This window comes from Pseudophryne corroboree, chromosome 3 (genome assembly GCF_028390025.1).
Source record: "Pseudophryne corroboree isolate aPseCor3 chromosome 3, aPseCor3.hap2, whole genome shotgun sequence".
In the NCBI taxonomy this organism is placed as follows: domain Eukaryota; kingdom Metazoa; phylum Chordata; class Amphibia; order Anura; family Myobatrachidae; genus Pseudophryne; species Pseudophryne corroboree.
In genome coordinates this window covers 792936868-792961956 of record NC_086446.1, presented here as the reverse complement: position 1 = coordinate 792961956, position 25089 = coordinate 792936868, and the positions used below count along the sequence as shown (strand labels likewise).

The following is a 25089-nucleotide window of genomic DNA, read 5'->3' as shown; positions in this document are numbered from 1 at the left end:
AGAATCATCTTGTTCAGTAATAGGTCCAAGTATTCCACTGGAAGATAAGGTACTGGGTGATCAGTGCCTGGAAATTAAGTCTGCTTGTGAACCACCAGACCCAGGACCCCCTCCTAGTGAGGACTCTGGGAAAATGGTGGTTAAGAAGGGAAAGAGTCACTTCCAAGAAGGTGACTAGTCAGACTGCTGGATCCTCTAGGAGGGTCTCAATGAGATTTGTAAAGGAAAAGTGAGGAGGGTCCTACTTCTATAACCCAAAGAAACATGGATCCCCAACCCATACGATGTGCCACCATTAATGTGGCTTTCGTAGTTTCTGAGCGAGCTTGTTATATGGCCTTTGTTTCAATACAATTGAGATTGATATTTTGTATTTGCAAGAGACCAGAATTAGTAGGTTGGACATCCTCCACAAGGCAAAAAGGGAGTGGAGGCGTGGGCCTTCCTACTGGTCTCTTGCGGCCGAGCCGTACAGTGGGGTGGCAGTGCTTTTTACTGGCACAGTAACCATGTACAGGGTTTTAGAACTACAGGCAGGTAGATGTATGATTTTAGATGTCAACCTGAGGGGACATGACATGAGGCTCATTAATATCTATGGGCCACAGTCAAAGTGGGACAGGAAATGTCTCTTCAGGGAGATAACCCTGGGATATGACTCTAATTTTTTAGTTAGTATGAGTAGACAGGCAGGTTTGGTGGATGTACACGTTCACCACTCTCCAGACCTCACAGGTTACACTTTCTTTAGTGGTAGTGGTTGTCATAGATCTAGGATAGATACGTTTTTTGTTAAAGAGTCCTCAAAAACTTTGCCTCCAGAGGTAATGCCAGTAGAGTTCTCTGATCACGTTTTTCTCTCTGTCATTTTGAATGCTTCAGAAGCTGCTCAGAAGGGGCTGGGTCTATAGTGACTGAATTCTGAGCTCCTAAAGGAGGAAAAGATTAGACAATCCCTTAGAGACTTCCTTCAATCTCAGGAAACACGTTTGGAGGCTGGATGGAGTAGATCTGAGTGGTGGGAAGAAATTTAAAATAAAATTCGGAGATTCTTCAAGAGGTTGGTAGCAAAAAAGAACTTGATAAAGCATAATATCTACCAGAGTTTGAGAAGGAAATTAGATTTCTTGATTTCTGAGTGTGGAGATAGTGGGGAAATCTCCCGAGTGAAGGCTCAGATGAAGGAATATCAGTATAACTGGCTGGATTCTTTGATTTTGGAAAGGGATTTTGGCAAATACCAGTCGCCTGATCCTTACCAGAATTGTGGAAGATCAGTTGAGATGAAGCAGGTGAGGGGTTTTTATGACAAACAGGGTGTTCTTCGTGAGGATAAGGAAGGCATTTTGGGAGTCATTAGATCTTATTACTCTGATCTTTTGTTTGAGCAGCCACTTATATGAGAAAGGATGGAAACATTTCTGAGGGAGACACCTGGACTTTCGATTGAAACCTTGTGTAGGAATGTGACGGCAGAGGAAGTTAAGATGGCAATTGATAAGTTAAATTGTAGGAAATCCCCAGGCCCAGATGGTTTAACATCTGAGTTTTATAAAGTTTTTGCAGACCTCTTAATTCCTCGCCTAGTAGAAGTATATAATGAGTACCTGGGTGAGGGAACTCACTCTCCTTCTATGAGGATATCTGCCCTCATATTACTGTCCAAGGGCAAACATCCATCTCATATTGAGAACTGGCGCCCCATTGCTCTTCTCAATACAGATAGGAAGATTTTGGCAAAGGTACTTTTCAACAGGTTGTCAGAATTTTCAGAACAACTGCTATCCCCATCTCAGCATTGCACGGTGAAGGGCCGAAGCACATTTAGTGCTGTCCTTGGTGTCAGGGAAGCCATAGAGCGGTGCTGAGAAATGGGGAAAATACTTGCTGGCACTGGATCAGTCTAAGGCTTTTGACCAAGTAAATCATGAGTACCTATGGGCCCTACTTGAAAGGTATGGTTTTCCAGTCAGGGTGGTGAATTGGCTCCGAACAATATACAGTCAGGCCGAAAGCTTCCCGCTTGTTAATGGTTGGGTGGGTCCTACTTTTGAGGCGGTTGTCCCCTGAGCCACCTCCTGTATGTATTCGCGATTGACCCCTTCATAAGAAGGGTAGAAAACGGTACGGTGGGAGGGGTGCAGCTGAGCCCAGAGTTCCCTTTAAAGGTGGTGGTTTATGCAGAAGATGTCACAGTGGTTCCGTCATCAGTGGCAGAGGCACGTGATGTGGAAGAGCTCATCTGTGAATACTCTGTAGCCTCGTGCTCTAGGGTAAACCAAGAGAAGTGTGAAGCTTTCTGGATGGGGGAAGAAGGGAAAGAATTTTCCCTTCCGGACAGCCTCCCCCGGGCCAGTCCTCAGATAAAGATTCTAGGTATTTGTTTTGACCATGGTGATTATGCCACTCTAAATTGGGGTATGTGTCTGGAGAATGCTGCCAAGAAAGTAGAGTGCTGGAAGAGATGCAAATTCTCTTTCAGGGAAAGAGTGGACTTGTGCAAAACTTACCTGATCCCATTATTTTTATATGTAAGCTATGTGTGCTTTTTGCCTCAGTCTTTATGGGTCAGATTGAACTCCTTGTTTCCTTTTATTTTGGGGAAACAGGATGAATCTAATCAAGAGAGGTATTACTTACAAGTCGAGGAAAGACGGAGGGGCTGGCATGATCAACCCTGTAATCTTTTTTGTTACAACCTTTTTAAAACTTAACCTTGGGAGTTTATTGTTAGAAACTCCTCCTCGATGGGTAAGTGGATTTGGGGGTCTGGGTGTCCCCCTTCCTCAAACTTTGGTTAGGTGGTGGCCAAGTGAAGAATCCTCAAATTCGGAAAGGGTATCTTCCGATCTACGTTGTCCAGAGGTTGAAGGTGACAAAGCGTTGGGGTCTGGAAGTGGTGGAAGTCATTGTCAAAAGCCTTTCCAGGAAGGAGTTGGGGGAGAAGATTTTGCGAACCCATTTTCATGTTCCACTGTCACTAAGGGATTGCCCAAGCGATGACGCTTCTGCTGGATTAGCTCTCATAAATTCAGAGAGGATACCGTTGAAGTTTAGAGACATTGCTTGGCTTTCTTTCCATGGGAAGCTTTACGTAAAGGGGAACATGATGTAGAGAAATGTCAATGATCGTGGTTGTCCACAGGAGGAATGTCTAGGGGAGGTGGAGACAATGGACCATTTCTTGATCAGTTGCCCCTTTAATGTAACAGTTTACAAGAGAATTTCAGGAGCTTTGGGTATCCTGTGCCTTTCAGGGCTTAGGGGGACATTTACTAAGCAATGATAAGAGCGGAGAAGTGAGCCAGTGGAGAAGTGTTATGCACACCAGTGCCTGCAGGAAAGTACTAGTGTCAGAACTGTTATGCACTCCAGTGTCTGCAGGAATGTACTGGTGTTTGAACTGTTATGCAAAACAAATGGACTCACAGACAAACTGGGGAATATGACATAACGTACACAGAAGGTGATAGGGTAACAAAATACACACACAGTGAACAGAGAAGCCCAGAGGCTAAGGAACTGGGTATCTCCCTTGTATTAGAACTGCTCAGATGTAAAAAGCAAGATGTTGTGTTTTAATACGTAGAGAACCCGAAATGCTGTTGCTAAGGGCAACAGCAAAACCCTAAAGGGTTACCAACGGGTGTGGCAGTAAACTCCTTGGTCAGAGATGGAATGATAGACACAAGGAGAGCCTCCACAATCCTGATTCTCACTTGCAGTGCACAGGTTTAAGCTTACTGCCACTAAACTGACCCCTGACACCTAGCACAGTGAGACAGGATTAGACAGGCAAGTGTTAGAATACAGCCGCAAACTTGCTAAGTTCACAGAGTAATAACAGAACCCCAGCAAGCTAAACGACTGACTCCAGTCTTACTGCTAGGTCTGGATTGGCAGAGTGTAATACCAAATCCCCAGGCCTATTTGCAGTAAGCAACAAACAAATACAAAGCTACACAGTACTGGCTAACTTTCATGAACTGACTAACCAACAGAGATTCAGCAGCATCTGCTTACCCTGAAAAGAGGCCTTATAAAGCAGGTGCTGTCCACGCCCCACTCAGACCTCACAGACTGTGAGCACAAAAACCAGCACCGGATCCCCTGCCGTGCACAGAGCCTATAACCACTGCACAGCAAAAGACCCGAACCGGAGTATCAGCTGCGCTCAGGTTACTCCACTAGCACTTGTCTCCCGGTTGCCATGACGAAGTGGCAGCACAGGGCAGGAGACCCTAACAGTACCCCCCCTCTGACGAGGGGTCAAAGAACCCCTACCACCGGGTTTATCGGGGAACTGCGAGAAGAAAGAGCGTATCAGTCTGGGGGCATGAAGATCACAACTGCGCACCCACGACCGCTCCTCCGGGCCATACCCCTTCCAGTGCACCAAAAATGACAGCCGACCCCGAACCACCTTGGAGTCAAGAATCCTTTCAACAACAAACTCCCTCTGGCCACGTATCAGAAGAGGGGAAGGTCTTCCACTGGAAGAAGGATTACTAATCGCCCGTTTTAAAAGGGAACAATGAAATGTTTTATTGATACCCAAAGAACGGGGCAGATCTAACTGAAATGCCACCGGATTGATAACCCTGGTGATCTTATAAGGGCCGATGAACCGGGGCCCTAACTTATGAGATGGCTGTCTCAACTTCAAATTCTTGGTAGACAACCAGACGAAGTCTCCTAATTTGAAGCTGCAGGGTCTTTTCCGCTTATCAAAAACCCTTTTGGTCACTAATGACACAGATACAAGGGCTTTCTTCACTTTCCGCCAAATACCTCTAAGGACCGAAACCACAGAGGAACCACCAGGCGTGGAGTCCAGGGGGTCAAAAGAATTGGCCTTAGGATGATGCCCATACACACAAAGGAAGGGAGAGATCCCTGTAGCAGAGTGAGCCGCGTTGCTATAGGCAAACTCCGCCATGGACAGATGAGCAACCCAGTCAGTCTGACACTTGGAGACATAACACCTGAGGAACTGCTCCAAGGACTGGTTCACCCTTTCAGTCTGCCCATTAGACTGCGGATGGTAGCCTGACGACAAGCTGACAGAAATCTGGAGATCGGAACAAAATGCCCTCCAGAATTTGGCCACAAACTGGATCCGCGGTCAGAGACCACATCAAGTGGCAACCCGTGGAGACGCACAACATGCAGCATAAATAATTCAGACAGGCGTCTGGCTGATGGCAGCCCAACCAGTGGAACGAAGTGCGCCATCTTCGAAAACCTGTCAACGACAACCCAGATGGCTGTCATCCCCGAGGATTTGGGCAAGTCCACCACAAAATCCATTGAAATGTGGGTCCATGGCTTAGATGGGATAGAGAGTGGATGTAATGGGCCAACAGGAACCCCTCTAGGAGTCTTATTTCGGGCACAGATGTCACATGCCCGAACCCACTGATCCACATCCTTAGCCACCGAGGGCCACCACACCGCCCTAGATAGCAACTCCCGAGTTCTGGCAATACCCGGGTGACCTGCCGACTTCTTGGCATGGAATTCCAGGAACACTCGCTGTCTTAACCTAGGAGGCACAAACAAAAGACCTACCGGAAGGTCTGGAGGAGCCTGCTCCTGTGCTCTAAGGACTAATGATAAGAGGTCCTGGGTAATGCCCACTTTAATACATGATGGGGACACAATGGGCAACGGCTCCTCGGTGGTCTCCTGGATTGGAGCAAAACTCCGCGAGAGCGCATCAGCCTTGATGTTTTTTGACCCAGGGCGATATGTTATCAAAAAATTAAAGCGAGCAAAAAACAAAGCCCATCGTGCCTGCCTGGCATTGAGACGCTTCGCTGACTCTAAATATGCCAGATTCTTATGGTCAGTGAGAATTGAGACCACAAACTTAGCCCCCTCAAGCCAGTGTCTCCACTCCTCGAGTGCATCCTTAATAGCCAACAATTCCCGGTTACCCACGTCATAATTCATCTCGGCAGGCGAAAATTTACGGGAAAAGTAAGCACAGGGATGAAGGCGATTATCAGACACTCCCATCTGAGAAAGCACTGCCCCAATACCCATCTCAGAGGCATCCACCTCCACCACAAAAGGACGCTCTGGATCTGGGTGTCGCAGCACCTTGGCCGAAACAAATGCCCTTTTGAGACGGGCAAAAGCCGCTTTAGCCTCACAAGACCAGTGAGCAACATCCGCCCCTTTCTTAGTGAGTGCCACCAAGGGCGCCACTATAGACGAAAATCCAGCGATAAATCGTCTATAAAAATTCGCAAAGCCCAGGAAACGCTGAAGCGCCTTCAAACTAGTGGGCTGCACCCAATCCAGGACTGCCTGTACCTTGGAACCCTCCATTTGGAAACCTTCTGGGGAGATAATATATCCTAGAAATGCGATTTGCTGAACTTCAAATTCGCACTTCTCCAGCTTCGCCCCAAGCCGGTGGTCTCTGAGTTTCTGGAGGACTAAGCGTACATGCTTCCGATGTTCCTCCAGGGAATGGGAGAAGATTAGGATGTCATCTAAGTATACAACTAAGAATCTATCCAAATATTCCCTGAGCACATCATTCATGAAATCCTGGAAGACTGCCGGGGCATTACAGAGCCCAAAAGGCATCACCAAATATTCATAATGCCCTGAGTGGGTATTAAAGGCAGTCTTCCATTCATCCCCCTCTCTTATTCGGATTAGATTGTACGCACCGCGTAGGTCAATCTTAGAAAAAATGGTGGCAGTACGAAGCTGGTCAAACAAGACCGAAATGAGAGGCAGTGGGTATGAGTTTTTAATCGTGATACGGTTCAATTCCCTGAAGTCGATGCAGGGTCGCAACGAACCGTCCTTTTTACCCACGAAGAAGAACCCCGACCCAACTGGAGACTGTGAAGGTCTGATAAATCCCTTAGCCAAGTTCTCCTGAATGTACTCTGCCATAGCCTGAGTCTCAGGACGTGACAGGGAGTACAACCTGCTCTTGGGAAGCTTATCATTTGGCAACAAATCAATGGCACAGTCATAGGGGCGATGGGGAGGTAGTACCTCTGCAACTTTTTTGGAGAACACGTCCGCAAAATCTGCATAACACCCTGGCAATCCTGGCAAACTTAGCTGCGAGAGCCTGACTGGAAGGCTCAAGCAACTCCTGAAACAATCAGTACCCCAACTAAGAATCTCCCCAGAGACCCAGTCAAATTGAGGATTGTGGGCCCTTAACCAGGGTAACCCCAACACCAATGGGGCAAAAGTACAGACAGTCACATAAAAGGACAATTTTTCAGAGTGTGTGGCTCCAATAAACAAAGAAATCTGGCTAGTGCAAGAGGTAATTTTACCTTGGGATAATGGTTCCCCGTTTAACCCACAAATCTCAATTTCCGATGCCAAGGGTACTAAGGGAACAGAGTGTTTTAGGGCGAATTGGCGGTCCATAAAAACCCCGTCGGCCCCACTGTCCACAAAGGCCTCAGTCTTGACAGTTTGACCGAGGATCTTCAAGGTCACCGGAATGATAAAAGTCTTCTTGGGAAATTCTGACTTCTGGCCTGACAGGATATTTCCCATCACCCTCAGGCCCTGAAGTTTTCCGGCTTTTCTGGGCATGATACTACCACATGACCTTTATTCCCACAGTACAAACACAACCCCTGCTGTCTCCTCCGCGTCTTCTCACGCGAGGAGAGGCGGGTAGCCCCAATCTGCATAGGCTCCTCAGAAAATTCCTCAGAGTCTGAGGTTCCCTTGGGAAGGAAGGAAATCTCAGTCTCCCTTTCAAGCCTACGCTCTCTCAGCCGTCTATCCACCCGGATGGATAACTGCATGAGCTGATCCAAGCTATCAGGCAAGGGATATTGTACCAGTTGGTCCTTTATCTGGTTAGAAAGACCTCTTCGGTACTGGTGTCTCAGGGCTGGGTCATTCCACTGGGTATCATGGGCCAACCTCCGAAACTCCGTACAGTAAACCTCAACTGGCCTTCGCCCTTGCTTAAGGATCGAAATCTGAGCCTCGGCTGAGGCCGTCTTGTCAGGGTCATCATACAACATGCCCAGTGCCGTAAAAAAAGCATCAACACTTTTAAGCGACGGACAGTCAGGCTGCAACCCATATGCCCAGACCTGTGGGTCTCCTTGTAGCAAGGAAATCACTATGCCCACCCGCTGAATCTCCGACCCAGAAGACTGAGGCCTAAGCCGGAAGTATAGCTTGCAGCTCTCTTTGAAACAAAAGAACTGCGAGCGATCTCCAGAAAAACGATCCGGGAGATTTACTTTCGGCTCCTTAACCCCTGCAGGTGCTGCTGCTGCGGGAGCTCCGCCAGCAGCCTGGGAGGTGTGCATTTTAATGGACAAATCATTAAATTGCCGAGTCAGGACCTGCACCTGATCGACCACCTGTTGCAACGTATTTTGAGGGGTATGCTCCATATTCCCACAAAATTTCAACAGGAGTATTAGGCTGCTGAATATGTTATGCACACCAGTGCCTGCAGGAAAGTACTAGTGTCAGAACTGTTATGCACTCCAGTGTCTGCAGGAATGTACTGGTGTTTGAACTGTTATGCAAAACAAATGGACTCACAGACAAACTGGGGAATATGACATAACGTACACAGAAGGTGATAGGGTAACAAAATACACACACAGTGAACAGAGAAGCCCAGAGGCTAAGGAACTGGGTATCTCCCTTGTATTAGAACTGCTCAGATGTAAAAAGCAAGATGTTGTGTTTTAATACGTAGAGAACCCGAAATGCTGTTGCTAAGGGCAACAGCAAAACCCTAAAGGGTTACCAACGGGTGTGGCAGTAAACTCCTTGGTCAGAGATGGAATGATAGACACAAGGAGAGCCTCCACAATCCTGATTCTCACTTGCAGTGCACAGGTTTAAGCTTACTGCCACTAAACTGACCCCTGACACCTAGCACAGTGAGACAGGATTAGACAGGCAAGTGTTAGAATACAGCCGCAAACTTGCTAAGTTCACAGAGTAATAACAGAACCCCAGCAAGCTAAACGACTGACTCCAGTCTTACTGCTAGGTCTGGATTGGCAGAGTGTAATACCAAATCCCCAGGCCTATTTGCAGTAAGCAACAAACAAATACAAAGCTACACAGTACTGGCTAACTTTCATGAACTGACTAACCAACAGAGATTCAGCAGCATCTGCTTACCCTGAAAAGAGGCCTTATAAAGCAGGTGCTGTCCACGCCCCACTCAGACCTCACAGACTGTGAGCACAAAAACCAGCACCGGATCCCCTGCCGTGCACAGAGCCTATAACCACTGCACAGCAAAAGACCCGAACCGGAGTATCAGCTGCGCTCAGGTTACTCCACTAGCACTTGTCTCCCGGTTGCCATGATGACGTGGCAGCACAGGGCAGGAGACCCTAACAAGAAGTTGCTCCATCAACCAATCAGCAGATCTGTCTAATTTTATAGTATGCAAATTATAGATGTTACTTCAGTGCTGATTGGTTGCCATGGGCAATTTCTCCGCTGGCTCACTTCTCTACTCTTATCACTGCTTAGTAAATGTCCCCCTAAGTTACCCAGAGTGGGCTTATGGAGCATTCAAAAGATATGGTGTATTTAATTTGACCACAATTTATTTAGTCAGTTTTGTAGTTAGATATCACACATGGATGGCACGGTGTCAGGTTTCCCTAAGAAATAAAATCCTTCCTTGTGAAGTGGTGGTGGATTTGATTCTGCACGATGTGGAAAGGATGATGGTTCTAGACAGGAAGAGGATGGATGCTGTCAGGTGGTCCAATTGGTGTGGCCATCTGAAACCCCCTTGAGTGGGTGGCAGAAATCCTTTTTCAAAGTCTAGCTGGTACTTTTTATATCCTTCCACATCCCGTAGAGTTTGTGCTTATGATTGTTTTAAGGAACAGGTTTTGCATAGGTCTAAAAAGCTTTGCTCAGTTTTCCTTTACAAAATGTGTAAATAGAGGGATAATAATATAAAGTTTTGGGTATTTGTTTTTTTGTATTTTTTTGTACATATATCTTTACTTTGATGATATTTCTTGGTATATTGCGATTGCATTTCATTTATGTTGTATTATGTATCGTGATGTCATATATTATTTAGAGATGACGGGTTCGGTTCCTCGGAATCCGAACCCGCCCGAACTTCATGTTTTTTTTCACGGGTCCGAGCGACTCGGATCTTCCCGCCTTGCTCGGTTAACCCGAGCGCGCCCGAACGTCATCATGACGCTGTCGGATTCTCGCGAGACTCGGATTCTATATAAGGAGCCGCGCGTCGCCGCCATTTTCACACGTGCATTGAGATTGATAGGGAGAGGACGTGGCTGGCGTCTTCTCCATTTAGATTAGAAGAGAGAGAGTGAGATTGATTTGAGACAAAGACACTTGATTTACTGGAGCTTAGGAGTACTGTAGAGAGTGCAGAGTTTAGTAGTGACTGACCACAGTGACCACCAGACAGTGCAGTTTTATTTAATATAATCCGTTCTCTGCCTGAAAAAAACGATACACAGTGACTCAGTCACATACCATATCTGTGTGCACTGCTCAGCCCAGTGTGCTGCATCATCTATGTATATATCTGACTGTGCTCACACAGCTTATAATTGTGGGGGAGACTGGGGAGCAGTGCCAGTTATAGGTTATAGCAGGAGCCAGGAGTACATATTATTAAAATTAAACAGTGCACACTTTTGCTGCAGGAGTGCCACTGCCAGTGTGACTGACCAGTGACCTGACCACACTGACCACCAGTATAGTTAGTAGTATACTATATTGTGATTGCCTGAAAAAGTTAAACACTCGTCGTGTGACTTGTGTGGTGTTTTTTTTTTTATTCTATAAAAAACTCATTCTGCTGACAGACAGTGTCCAGCAGGTCCGTCATTATATAATATATACCTGTCCGGCTGCAGTAGTGATATATATATATTTTTTATATCATTATTTATCATCCAGTCGCAGCAGACACAGTACGGTAGTTCACGGCTGTAGCTACCTCTGTGTCGGCACTCGGCAGTCCATCCATAATTGTATACCACCTACCCGTGGTTTTTTTTTCTTTCTTCTTTATACATACATACTACATCTCTTTATCAACCAGTCTATATTAGCAGCAGACACAGTACAGTAGTCCACGGCTGTAGCTACCTCTGTGTCGGCACTCGGCAGTCCATCCATAATTGTATACCACCTAACCGTGGTTTTTTTTTCTTTCTTCTTTATACATACATACTACATCTCTTTATCAACCAGTCTATATTAGCAGCAGACACAGTACAGTACGGTAGTCCACGGCTGTAGCTACCTCTGTGTCGGCACTCGGCAGTCCGTCCATAATTGTATACCACCTACCCGTGGTTTTTTTTTCTTTCTTCTTTATACATACATACTACATCTCTTTATCAACCAGTCTATATTAGCAGCAGACACAGTACAGTAGTCCACGGCTGTAGCTACCTCTGTGTCGGCACTCGGCAGTCCATCCATAATTGTATACCACCTACCCGTGGTTTTTTTTTCTTTCTTCTTTATACATACATACTACATCTCTTTATCAACCAGTCTATATTAGCAGCAGACACAGTACAGTACGGTAGTCCACGGCTGTAGCTACCTCTGTGTCGGCACTCGGCAGTCCGTCCATAATTGTATACCACCTACCCGTGGTTTTTTTTTCTTTCTTCTTTATACATACATACTACATCTCTTTATCAACCAGTCTATATTAGCAGCAGACACAGTACAGTAGTCAACGGCTGTAGCTACCTCTGTGTCGGCACTCGGCAGTCCATCCATAATTGTATACCACCTACCCGTGGTTTTTTTTTTCTTTCTTCTTTATACATACTACATCTCATTATCAACCAGTCTATATTAGCAGCAGACACAGTACGGTAGTCCACGGCTGTAGCTACCTCTGTGTCGGCACTCGGCAGTCCGTCCATAATTGTATACCACCTACCCGTGGTTTTTTTTTCTTTCTTCTTTATACATACTACATCTCATTATCAACCAGTCTATATTAGCAGCAGACACAGTACGGTAGTCCACGGCTGTAGCTACCTCTGTGTCGGCACTCGGCAGTCCATCCATAATTGTATACCACCTACCCGTGGTTTTTTTTTCTTTCTTCTTTATACATACTACATCTCATTATCATCCAGTCTATATTAGCAGCAGACACAGTACAGTACGGTAGTCCACGGCTGTAGCTACCTCTGTGTCGGCACTCGACAGTCCGTCCATAATTGTATACCACCTACCCGTGGTATTTTTTTCTTTCTTCTTTATACATACTACATCTCATTATCAACCAGTCTATATTAGCAGCAGACACAGTACGGTAGTCCACGGCTGTAGCTACCTCTGTGTCGGCACTCGGCAGTCCATCCATAATTGTATACCACCTACCCGTGGTTTTTTTTTCTTTCTTCTTTATACATACATACTACATCTCTTTATCAACCAGTCTATATTAGCAGCAGACACAGTACAGTAGCCCACGGCTGTAGCTACCTCTGTGTCGGCACTCGGCAGTCCATCCATAATTGTATACCACCTACCCGTGGTTTTTTTTCTTTCTTCTTTATACATACATACTACATCTCATTATCATCCAGTCTATATTAGCAGCAGACACAGTACAGTACAATAGTCCACGGCTGTAGCTACCTCTGTGTCGGCACTCGGCAGTCCATCCATAATTGTATACTAGTATCCATCCATCTCCATTGTTTACCTGAGGTGCCTTTTAGTTGTGCCTATTAAAATATGGAGAACAAAAATGTTGAGGTTCCAAAATTAGGAAAAGATCAAGATCCACTTCCACCTCGTGCTGAAGCTGCTGCCACTAGTCATGGCCGAGACGATGAAATGCCAGCAACGTCGTCTGCCAAGGCCGATGCCCAATGTCATAGTACAGAGCATGTCAAATCCAAAACACCAAATATCAGTAAAAAAAGGACTCCAAAACCTAAAATAAAATTGTCGGAGGAGAAGCGTAAACTTGCCAATATGCCATTTACCACACGGAGTGGCAAGGAACGGCTGAGGCCCTGGCCTATGTTCATGGCTAGTGGTTCAGCTTCACATGAGGATGGAAGCACTCAGCCTCTCGCTAGAAAACTGAAAAGACTCAAGCTGGCAAAAGCACCGCAAAGAACTGTGCGTTCTTCGAAATCCCAAATCCACAAGGAGAGTCCAATTGTGTCGGTTGCGATGCCTGACCTTCCCAACACTGGACGTGAAGAGCATGCGCCTTCCACCATTTGCACGCCCCCTGCAAGTGCTGGAAGGAGCACCCGCAGTCCAGTTCCTGATAGTCAGATTGAAGATGTCAGTGTTGAAGTACACCAGGATGAGGAGGATATGGGTGTTGCTGGCGCTGGGGAGGAAATTGACCAGGAGGATTCTGATGGTGAGGTGGTTTGTTTAAGTTAGGCACCCGGGGAGACACCTGTTGTCCGTGGGAGGAATATGGCCGTTGACATGCCTGGTGAAAATACCAAAAAAATCAGCTCTTCGGTGTGGAAGTATTTCACCAGAAATGCGGACAACATTTGTCAAGCCGTGTGTTCCCTTTGTCAAGCTGTAATAAGTAGGGGTAAGGACGTTAACCACCTCGGAACATCCTCCCTTATACGTCACCTGCAGCGCATTCATAATAAGTCAGTGACAAGTTCAAAAACTTTGGGCGACAGCGGAAGCAGTCCACTGACCAGTAAATCCCTTCCTCTTGTAACCAAGCTCACGCAAACCACCCCACCAACTCCCTCAGTGTCAATTTCCTCCTTCCCCAGGAATGCCAATAGTCCTGCAGGCCATGTCACTGGCAATTCTGACGAGTCCTCTCCTGCCTGGGATTCCTCCGATGCATCCTTGCGTGTAACGCCTACTGCTGCTGGCGCTGCTGTTGTTGCTGCTGGGAGTCGATGGTCATCCCAGAGGGGAAGTCGTAAGCCCACTTGTACTACTTCCAGTAAGCAATTGACTGTCCATCAGTCCTTTGCGAGGAAGATGAAATATCACAGCAGTCATCCTGCTGCAAAGCGGATAACTGAGGCCTTGACAACTATGTTGGTGTTAGACGTGAGTCCGGTATCCGCCGTTAGTTCACAGGGAACTAGACAATTTATTGAGGCAGTGTGCCCCCGTTACCAAATACCATCTAGGTTCCACTTCTGTAGGCAGGCGATACAGAGAATGTACACGGACGTCAGAAAAAGACTCACCAGTGTCCTAAAAAATGCAGTTGTACCCAATGTCCACTTAACCACGGACATGTGGACAAGTGGAGCAGGGCAGGGTCAGGACTATATGACTGTGACAGCCCACTGGGTAGATGTATGGACTCCCGCCGCAAGAACAGCAGCGGCGGCACCAGTAGCAGCATCTCGCAAACGCCAACTCTTTCCTAGGCAGGCTACGCTTTGTATCACCGCTTTCCAGAATACGCACACAGCTAAAAACCTCTTACGGCAACTGAGGAAGATCATCGCAGAATGGCTTACCCCAATTGGACTCTCCTGTGGATTTGTGGCATCGGACAACGCCAGCAATATTGTGTGTGCATTAAATATGGGCAAATTCCAGCACGTCCCATGTTTTGCACATACCTTGAATTTGGTGGTGCAGAATTTTTTAAACAACGACAGGGGCGTGCAAGAGATGCTGTCGGTGGCCAGAAGAATTGCGGGACACTTTCGGCGTACAGGCACCACGTACAGAAGACTGGAGCACCACCAAAAACTACTGAACCTGCCCTGCCATCATCTGAAGTAAGAAGTGGTAACGAGGTGGAATTCAACCCTCTATATGCTTCAGAGGTTGGAGGAGCAGCAAAAGGCCATTCAAGCCTATACAATTGAGCACGATATAGGAGGTGGAATGCACCTGTCTCAAGTGCAGTGGAGAATGATTTCAACGTTGTGCAAGGTTCTGATGCCCTTTGAACTTGCCACACGTGAAGTCAGTTCAGACACTGCCAGCCTGAGTCAGGTCATTCCCCTCATCAGGCTTTTGCAGAAGAAGCTGGAGACATTGAAGGAGGAGCTAACACGGAGCGATTCCGCTAGGCATGTGGGACTTGTGGATGGAGCCCTTAATTCGCTTAACAAGGATTCACGGGTGGTCAATCTGTTGAAATCAGAGCACTACATTTTGGCCACCGTGCTCGATCCTAGATTTAAAACCTACCTTGGATCTCTCTTTCCGGCAGACACAAGTCTGCTGGGGTTGAAAGACCTGCTGGTGAGAAAATTGTCAAGTCAAGCAGAACGCGACCTGTCAACATCTCCTCCTTCACATTCTCCCGCAACTGGGGGTGCGAGGAAAAGGCTCAGAATTCCGAGCCCACCCGCTGGCGGTGATGCAGGGCAGTCTGGAGCGACTGCTGATGCTGACATCTGGTCCGGACTGAAGGACCTGACAACGATTACGGACATGTCGTCTACTGTCACTGCATATGATTCTCTCAACATTGAAAGAATGGTGGAGGATTATATGAGTGACCGCATCCAAGTAGGCACGTCACACAGTCCGTACTTATACTGGCAGGAAAAAGAGGCAATTTGGAGGCCCTTGCACAAACTTGCTTTATTCTACCTAAGTTGCCCTCCCACAAGTGTGTACTCCGAAAGAGTGTTTAGTGCCGCCGCTCACCTTGTCAGCAATCGGCGTACGAGGTTACATCCAGAAAATGTGGAGAAGATGATGTTCATTAAAATGAATTATAATCAATTCCTCCGCGGAGACATTGACCAGCAGCAATTGCCTCCACAAAGTACACAGGGAGCTGAGATGGTGGATTCCAGTGGGGACGAATTGATAATCTGTGAGGAGGGGGATGTACACGGTGATATATCGGAGGATGATGATGAGGTGGACATCTTGCCTCTGTAGAGCCAGTTTGTGCAAGGAGAGATTAATTGCTTCTTTTTTTGGGGGGGTCCAAACCAACCCGTCATATCAGTCACAGTCGTGTGGCAGACCCTGTCACTGAAATGATGGGTTGGTTAAAGTGTGCATGTCCTGTTTATACAACATAAGGGTGGGTGGGAGGGCCCAAGGACAATTCCATCTTGCACCTCTTTTTTCTTTTATTTTTCTTTGCGTCATGTGCTGTTTGGGGAGGGTTTTTTGGAAGGGCCATCCTGCGTGACACTGCAGTGCCACTCCTAGATGGGCCCGGTGTTTGTGTCGGCCACTAGGGTCGCTTATCTTACTCACACAGTCAGCTACCTCATTGCGCCTCTTTTTTTCTTTGCGTCATGTGCTGTTTGGGGAGGGTTTTTTGGAAGGGACATCCTGCGTGACACTGCAGTGCCACTCCTAGATGGGCCCGGTGTTTGTGTCGGCCACTAGGGTCGCTTATCTTACTCACACAGTCAGCTACCTCATTGCGCCTCTTTTTTTCTTTGCGTCATGTGCTGTTTGGGGAGGGTTTTTTGGAAGGGCCATCCTGCGTGACACTGCAGTGCCACTCCTAGATGGGCCCGGTGTTTGTGTCGGCCACTAGGGTCGCTTATCTTACTCACACAGTCAGCTACCTCATTGCGCCTCTTTTTTTCTTTGCGTCATGTGCTGTTTGGGGAGGGTTTTTTGGAAGGGCCATCCTGCGTGACACTGCAGTGCCACTCCTAGATGGGCCCGGTGTTTGTGTCGGCCACTAGGGTCGCTTATCTTACTCACACAGCGACCTCGGTGCAAATTTTAGGACTAAAAATAATATTGTGAGGTGTGAGGTATTCAGAATAGACTGAAAATGAGTGTAAATTATGGTTTTTGAGGTTAATAATACTTTGGGATCAAAATGACCCCCAAATTCTATGATTTAAGCTGTTTTTTAGGGTTTTTTGAAAAAAACACCCGAATCCAAAACACACCCGAATCCGACAAAAAAAATTCGGTGAGGTTTTGCCAAAACGCGGTCGAACCCAAAACACGGCCGCGGAACCGAACCCAATACCAAAACACAAAACCCGAAAAATTTCCGGCGCTCATCTCTAATATTATTTATATATTTATTAATTTATTTAATTTATTTATTGTATTATATTGTATTATATTGTAAATATTGTAATATAAGTTGCAAGTTCAATAAATGGGAGCATTCCCTCTCAGCTCTGGGCCCTATAGCAGCTGCACTGCCTGCACCTATGGTAGCTACACCCTGTATATAACACATGTAACTGTGACAGTGAAGGTGGCCCCTCTCAGCTCTGGCCCCATAGCAGCTGCACTCCCTGCACCTATGGTAGCTACACACCTGTATATAACACATGTAACTGTGACAGGGAAGGTGGCTCCTCTCAGCTCTGGCCCCATAGCAGTTGCACTCCCTGCACCTATGGTAGCTATGCCCCTGTATATAACACATGTAACTGTGACAGGGAAGGTGGCCCCTCTCAGCTCTGGCCCCATAGCAGTTGCACTCCCTCCACCTATGGTAGCTACACCCTGTATATAACACATGTAACTGTGACAGGGAAGGTGACCCCTCTCAGGTCTGGGCCCAATAGCAGTTGCACTCCCTGCACCTATGGTAGCTACACCCTGTATATAACACATGTAACTGTGACAGGGAAGGTGGCCCCTCTCAGCTCTGGGCCCATAGCAGCTGCACTCCCTGCACCTATGGTAGCTACACCCTGTATAAATATAACACATGTAACTGTGACAGGGAAGGTGGCCCCTCTCAGTTCTGGGCCCCATAGCAGCTGCACTGCCTGCACCTATGGTAGCTACACCCTGTATATAACACATGTAACTGTGACAGGGAAGGTGGCCCCTCTCAGCTCTGGGCCCCAAAGCAGCTGCTCTCCCTGCACCTATGGTAGCTATACCCCTGTATATAACACATTTAACTGTGACACGGAGGTAGCCCTTCTCAGTTCTGGGCCCCATAGCAGCTGCACTCCCTGCACCTATGTCAGCTACACCCTGTATATAACACATGTAACTGTGACAGGGAAGGTGGCCCCTCTCAGCTCTGGCCCCATAGCAGCTGCACTCCCTGCACCTATGGTAGCTACAGCCTGTATATAACACATGTAACTGTGACAGGGAAGATGGCCGCTCTCAGCTCTGGACCCCATAGCAGCTGCACTCCCTGCACCTATTGTCGCTACACCCTGTATATAACACATGTAACTGAGACAGGGAAGGTGACCCCTCTCAGCTCAGGCCCCATAGCAGCTGCTCTCCCTGCACCTATGGTAGCTACACCCTGTATATAACACATGTAACTGTGACAGGGAAGGTGGCCCCTCTCAGCTCTGGGCCCCATAGCAGCTGCACTCCCTGCACCTATGGTAGCTACGCCCTTGACCGCAGCCATAATGACCCGCAAACATAACGTTCCAGAGCTTTTGCCCATTAGGCAAAGTTATCAACGGATGGCATTGCCTATAGAAGGCTATGGGCTTCTTTACCCAAAAATCACCAGTGAGAGATCCGAAGGATCCCCTTCCCTCATCTTCTTGGATCCACCCTTAGCTCCTGTGGAATGCAAATTCTCACAAGCAGGGCCCTCTCCTCTCTGTAACGCTATGGAATTATTCCTGTGCACAGATATATAATGTGTAGTATAAATGTATGTTCTTGTCTGTACCATTTTGAACTTGCTTACTTTGTATGTTGTATCCTTAAGTGGCGCCATATAAATATCAGAAAATAATTATAACAATTTTATTCCTTGATTTATTTTTAGAATGGACTGATATTACTATTAAAATAGAATAATTTATTTATAGTAAGTAAACCGGTGACTTTAATTTGATCAGGGGTCAATAATAACCTGTACGCAGGATGGACAGTAGCGTTCCTCTGCGGTGACTTACCTCCAGCTCTGCGGCAGAGCCGGTGCTGATTAGATCAATGTTTGAGGTGAGGTTTATGATGTCGTAACTTTTTGAATAAATCTTCTTATAATATTATTTTTTTGCATACAGTATCTCCGTCTCAGAATCTCTGGATCATCGTGCTGGCTGGTGGAAGTGCAACGCGGGAGCGTGGACTTCCGTACGCAGCAGGTTCGTATGCTTCACAAACTTACAACAAATTATTGAACGCTACAAGTACTCAAGCAATAGCTCAAAGCATTTCACAAAGAAATATCACTTATCCACCGCGCTGGACAATAAAGCATGGAAAAGAACACAGGCAACATTACATATATTTTCTAATTGTGTAACTTATGGTCCTGCACAATACATATATTTTCCTCTGTTGCGACTCAGCAACAATCCTTAGTTCCCTTCTGTGGATTTGCAGCTCCCATTGAAAGATGTATTTCATCGGCTTCCACCAGGTGTTTATTTGTTGCACTAAAAAATAAAAGATTTCGATCCACATTTCTTGGTGTTCTTTTATAAGAGACGGACAATAAACGTCACCGTCTTCCCGAAAAGCGAGACAGGAGCATAACATGACGTTTCGGGGTCTTTGTTGCTTACTGCCTAGTACTTATGGACATATTTGCAGGATAATGTGAGAAACTAATAACGCATAGGGGCCTATTTATCACACGCAGCAATTTCCATGCAGTGTATATGCGATAATGGGCCTAATTCAGACCTGATCGCAGCAGCAAAATTGTTCTCTTACGGGCAAAACCATGCTGCACGCAGATGTAACAGGTGCAGAGAGAGTTAGATCTGGGTGGGGTGTGTTCAATCTGAACTCTAAATTGCAGTGTAAAAATAAAGCAGCCAGTATTCACCCTGCACAGAAACAATATAACCCACCCAAATCTAACTCTCTCTGCACATGTTACATCTGCCACATCTGCATTGCACATGGGCCCTCATTCCGAGTTGTTCGCTCGCAAGCTGCTTTTAGCAGCTTTGCACACGCTAAGCCGCCGCCTACTGGGAGTGAATCTTAGCTTAGCAAAATTGCGAACGAAAGATTCTCAAAATTGCGAATAGAAATTTCTTAGCAGTTTCTGAGTAGCTCCAGACTTACTCGGCATCTGCGATCAGTTCAGTCAGTTTTGTTCCTGGTTTGATGTCACAAACACACCCAGCGTTCGCCCAGACACTCCCCCGTTTCTCCAGCCACTCCGTGTTTTTCCCAGAAACGGTAGCGTTTTTTCACACACACCCATAAAACGGCCTGTTTCCGCCCAGAAACACCCACTTCCTGTCAATCACATTACGATCACCAGAACGAAGAAAAAACCTCGTAATGCCGTGAGTAAATTACCAAACTTCTTAGCAAATTTACTTGGCGCAGTCGCAGTGCGGACATTGCGCATGCGCATTAGTGACTAATCGCTCCATTGCGGGGAAAAAAATAACGAGCGATCAACTCGGAATGACCCCCATGGTTTTGCCCATTAAAGAACAATTTTGCTGCTGCGATCAGGTCTGAACACTAAGCTGACAAAGTGAAAATGAAATTTTAATGTGAATTTTGTATTATTCTCCTGTTTTTCGGATACGGCGTCGGAGCATTTACTGTACATCTGCGGCTGTCAGCCTGCGTATGCGTCAGTTGCGGCTGATGGAGAGGGATTCTAGGGATCCCTGTATGATAAAATGTGCAATATACAGTAATAGCCCATAGTAGGCTACAGTAGCGCACGTAGGGGGGGGGGTTTATGAGTAATCAGGGGGGCCAGGAGGGCCCCCTGACCAGCTGAATTATTTTATTCTGAGACTGGGTATCCGTCTCCATACAAACCGCTACTGCGATTGCGATCACAGAAGCTGTTGCTGCACGGAGCTCTCTAGTCCGCAGAAGGACAGAAGAGCATAGTAAGTGCTGCTCCCTCTTCTCCCCACATTCTGCCCCGGGTATGCGTATGTGTCTTTGTATGTATGTGTGTCATATGTAAATATATATTTTTATAGACACTGTATATATATATATATATATATATATATATATATGCACACATACATATACTCTACATTGGTGGTCAAGTCGTCTCTTTGAGTGCCTGGGGGTCAGTACCAGTAGCACATCGGCAGGGGAATCTCGGGGGTCCGCGGTGGGTCCTGGCAGTAGTGACGGTGAGAGAATGGCTGTAAAGCCAATCCCCCACATGTCTGTGATTGGCCACAGACTCCAGTGATGTCATCATGCTGACACACGTCATGACTTTACTGCAGGGCTTAAATATTCAATTTTTCTGAATATTTTGGTTAATGGGTATCCGTATATATACTAATATGGAAACCCTACTCAGTAAATCCTGCGTTTGCCCCTGGGCTATTATGTCGGGGCGAATTGGGCCACCGGGAGAACGGGACAGTTCCCACTGGGCCGGACTTATGCTCTGCTCAGTGGCTTACCACAGCCCCTAGCTGAGAGTGGGTGGGTGGAATCATTAAATATATAATGGGTGGGGGTGAGGTGGGGAGAATATCTTTTAACATATAAAAGGCATGGGATGATGCGGGATCATTAAATGTTATATAAGGTAAGTGGGGAAGATCATTAAATATATAACTAATGAGGGGTGGGAGAAGATCATTAAATATATTTTATTATGGGGGGAGATCATTAAATATATAAGGGGTGAGGGAGGGAGAGAAATTAATTAATTATATAAGGGGTGGGTGTGATGAATTGCAGGGAGGGGAAGAGAGATAAAATAAGGTGTATGTAAGGGAAGGATAGGATGGACATTGACTACACATAGGGCCTAATTCAGCAAGGATCGCAAAGCAGCAAAAATCGCAGAAAATGCAGAAAATCGCAAAATCTGCACCATTTACCACAAAAACGGAGAAAAAAATGCAACTTCTGAGACGAAGCAAAAACTGTGTATGCGCTGCGAAAAGTAGGCGTGTAGGGGGCGTACTAAAGGGCTGTACTCGCAAAAACTATGAGCAGGGGCGTGTTGTGGGCGTATGCTGATGATCGGTGGGCGGTGCATTCGCAATTTTTACAACTGATCGCACATTTAAAAACTGCACAAGCTGACCTCAGTTGTAGAATGTTGGATGTATACTGCAATCATTGCTTCATTACGGGATCCGGTCTGAAGATCGACAGTGTCTAGGTCGACAATGTTTAGGTCGACCACTATAGGTCGACAGTCACTAGGTCGACATGGATGGAAGGTCGACAGGGTTTCTAGGTCGACATGTGCTAGGTCGACAGGTCTAAAGGTCGACATGAGTTTTTCACATTTTTTTTCTTTTGTTGAATTTTTTCATACTTAACGATCCACGTGGACTACGATTGGAACGGTAAAGTGTGCCGAGCGAAGCGAAGGCACCATGCCCGAAGCATGGCGAGCGAAGCGAGCCATGCGAGGGGACGCGGTGCACTAATTTGGGATCCCAGTCACTCTACGAAGAAAACGACAAAAAATAATAATCCTCATGTCGACCTTTAGACCTGTCGACCTAGCACATGTCGACCTAGAAACCCTGTCGACCTTCCATCCATGTCGACCTAGTGACTGTCGACCTATAGTGGTCGACCTAAACATTGTCGACCTAGACACTGTTGATTTGATGAACTACACCCCTTCATTACCCCCAGCTGAAGAAGCTCACGCCTCAGACCACAAAACATGTAAGGTATTGTTAAACTCTGTAACACATGTTTATTTATAAAATATAGGTTAGGAACCTAATTGTCTTTACACTTACTAACAATCGAGGTTTGACAACCACACTATTTTTTAAAAGCAAACGTTAATGAACATTTCCAAGCATTTTGTTTTGTAGGATCTGCTTAATGTCTTTTAGCTTCATAACAGTTTTTTAATGCTTTTTAAGCAACCAACAGTTTTTTGTTAACAAAACATACACACATGCATTTGGTTGTTGTTGTTTTTTTTTTTTTGGGGGGGGGGGGCGGAAAGTAGGTAGTGCAATATTTGAGGTTAAAACACAGTTGCATACCCTCCAACATGACCCGCCCCACTAGGTACAAAATGCTCTGTTTCTGGACTTCCCTCTTAATTTATTATTGCCATCACCTGTGAAGAAACAGCTTTCTTATCATTTAACTAGTTCAACACAGGTGATGGAAATCATAAATTAAGAGGGAAGTCCAGGAACAGAGCATTTTGTACCTAGTGGGGCGGGTAATGTTGGAGGGTCTGCAGTTGTTTGCAAAAATTGCAACATCAGAAACATGTAAGCAAAAAATGCGTAAAATTGTAAATTTATACGCAAATAATGCTTATTTTTTTAGGTCATCGCAATATTTGCACGTTTCCCAAGCCCGCCTTCTTTTTGTAATATTAAATTAGGGTTGCAGTTTTTCATTTTGGGTGTGCTTTCGCAATTTTGCGATTGCTTGCAATTTTTGCATATTTGTAATTTTTACAATCCTTACTGAATTGGCCCCATAATACACACGTAATGCTAATTTACTAGCTAAGGCTATGCAAGCACTACTCGAGAGGAAAGCCTCCTATCTTTAGTTCCCCAGGACCCCCCGAAAGCTTAATCTGGCCCTGGCAGATGGCGTAATGGTTAGCATTACCGCCTCACAGTAATGAAGTCATGCGTTTGATTCCCACACGGCTGTGTGGAGTTTGTAGATTCCCCCCAAAAAATTACCCTAGTGTGTACATGTGTTTAGGGCAGACTAGATGGACCAAGTAGTTCTGGAATGTGGATGCTAGATCTGCAGTGTCTAGACAGATACTGAATTGGTCGACATGTTTTAGGTCGGCAGGTACAAAATAGACTATTTAAGGTAAAATTATGAACCTGATAGTTAATGCAAATACTGTATCTGATCAGCTACTCATATGACAACATCAACATGAATAAAAGCAAGCATAGTTGGCCAAGAGGCTCAGCTGTTGTCCAGACCAAACTCCACAATGGGGAAGAAATGTGACCTACAGGAAGTGACTTTTGAAGGTGGAATGACTGTTGATGCCAGACAGGGTGGATTGAATGTTTTATAGACTGCTAATCACCTGGGATTTTAAGCTACAACAGTCCATAGGGTTTACATGGAATGGTACAGTATGCAAAACAAAAACATCCAGTGAGAGGCAGTTCTGTGGGTGAGAATACCGTGTTAATGAGAGAGGTCAGAGGAGAATGGCCAAAATGGTTCAAGTTGAGAGGACAGTGACAGTAACTCAAATAACCATGTGTAGGAGCAGGGCTGTTCCTAGACAATTTGGCTCCCAGTACAAGCATAAAAAAAAAATACACCCCCCCCCACCCCCCCAATATACATTCAAAAATGCCCGCCCATAGACATAAAAAAAAATTAATACCTTACACTAGAGATGTGCACCGGAAAATTTTCGGGTTTTGGTTTTGGATTCGGTTCCGCGACCGTGTTTTGGATTCGGACGCGTTTTGGCAAAACCTCCCTGAAAATTTTTTGTCGGATTCGGGTGTGTTTTGAATTTGGGTGTTTTTTTTTCAAAAACCCCTCAAAAACAGCTTAAATCATAGAATTTGGTGGTCATTTTGGTCCTATAGTATTATTAACCTCAATAACCACAATTTCCACTCATTTCCAGTCTATTCTGAACACCTCACACCTCACAATATTATTTTTAGTCCTAAAATTTGCACCAAGGTCGCTGGATGACTAAGCAAAGCGACCCAAGTGGCCGACACAAACACCTGGCCCATCTAGGAGTGGCACTGCAGTGTCAGACAGGATGGCACTTAAAAAAATTGGCCCCCAAACAGCACATGATGCAAAGAAAAGAGAAAAAGAGGTGCACTGTGGTCGCTGGACGGCTAAGCTAAGCGACACAAACACCTCAATATCACAGGAATTATTTGTTCTAATCAATGGTATTATTGGTCCAAATCACTGGAAGAAAATGACAAAATCACTGGAATTATTTGGCAAGATTACTGTAATTTAATAATTATAAATCACTGATATTAATTGGTAAAATCTCGCTATCGCCTGCCTAGTGAAGTGGAATCTAGATGGGATTTTGTAACGGGGACACAATAACTTCATCAGTTGTCTAAATCCCACTGCACTAATGGCAGAAAACGGGCGCACGTCTAACAGCGCACTGATTATACTGAGAACTGATTATACTGATCACTGATGATACTACGGAGAACTGACACTGAGCAGCGAGAACAGCACTGGACTATTGTACTGTAGTATACTGGTCACCACAATGCAGCACTGACACTG

At 45.9% G+C, this 25089-nt stretch overlaps 2 long non-coding RNA genes across 2 annotated transcripts in view; one reads left to right on the top strand and one right to left on the bottom strand.

Moving 5' to 3' along the window:
• Window positions 1-25089, top strand: part of LOC135058272 (uncharacterized) — a 357308-nt gene that overhangs the window by 284168 nt on the left and 48051 nt on the right. The window contains exon 3 of the long non-coding RNA XR_010244719.1: window positions 18936-19016. This is a non-coding gene — a long non-coding RNA (uncharacterized LOC135058272). The remainder of the gene's footprint in view (window positions 1-18935; window positions 19017-25089) is intronic.
• LOC135058274 (uncharacterized) overlaps window positions 1-25089 on the bottom strand; it is an 86518-nt gene that overhangs the window by 46061 nt on the left and 15368 nt on the right. The window lies entirely within an intron of this gene.